The following is a 1,130-nucleotide window of genomic DNA, read 5'->3' as shown; positions in this document are numbered from 1 at the left end:
TTAATATGTTATTGACACACTCTAGTTAGCATACCAGTACTGCTGTTATTATTAAGCTCAGGTACTGGGCAAGTTAGTAATAGCAATAACTCAAATTTTCAAAATGTCCAACTTTGGTCTGAGTGGACCAGGACCATATCACATATTTACAGTTTTTTTGTTTTTTGTTTTATATTTAATGTTAATTTCAACACTTTTATGTTATAACAAGACTCTCAGGAGAGCTGTAGATTTGTACTGATACAACTACTCTATAAACTGTTAATAATTACTTTGGCATGTAGAATTCATTATTATGAGTGAGGTATCAAGAATTGAATTGGAGATTCAATCATGTTTCACCGATTAGCAATGATGCATCTGCTCGGGCAGCTAAAGCTGCCCGTGCGAAATAAACCATGCAGATTCGAGTTGTTAATCGGTGATAAACAACGGTGAAACATGGTTGAATCCCTTTCAACAACGAAAAGAAGTCTAATTCACATGATTCTTTCATTTGGAATGTCCGTTTGTCAGTGCCACTCAACCTTACAAGTAGGTCGGTGATTTCTCTGTTGATATCAGCAATAAAACTAAAGAATAAAGCGATAATTTTAAGCTGCTACCTGCAACATAAGAGAGTGTTTACGCATAAGTTCCAGGCATGACAAATTTAGCGCGCTAACACATAACCTTGCGTTCACGTGATCGTTACTGGACTGTGGATTCATCACCGATTAACAATGCTGGCTCCTGTACAAAGGTATAGGAAGAGTTGTTGAACAGTTGTTCATTTATGGTTACTATAAAACACAAACCTCAAAAGGAATTTTTTCTCCTAAATCAGAAAATAAACAAAATCAGCTTTTTGCATTTTTGTAAGATAAGACCACCTTAATTTAAATCCTAATGCGTAATTTTATTATTATTTTTTTTACTGTTCTTATTTTTGTGTCATTACAGGTTTTGGGACAAGCGTTTTATGCAAAATTATCCAATGTTTGCTGCAAATGTTGGAATACTTGACAAATAAAGTCACTGCTACAAAGTAATTCTTCTCTGTGTTGAAAACTTTCGGTAAATTGATCTTTCAAATGATAGTGTGTTGAAATGCGCAAATTTTGACTTTCATCACTTGAGGCGCCAGAATC

This window comes from Amphiura filiformis, chromosome 2 (assembly GCF_039555335.1).
Source record: "Amphiura filiformis chromosome 2, Afil_fr2py, whole genome shotgun sequence".
Classification (NCBI taxonomy): Eukaryota; Metazoa; Echinodermata; class Ophiuroidea; order Amphilepidida; family Amphiuridae; genus Amphiura; species Amphiura filiformis.
Note: the sequence above shows the minus strand (reverse complement) of the source record.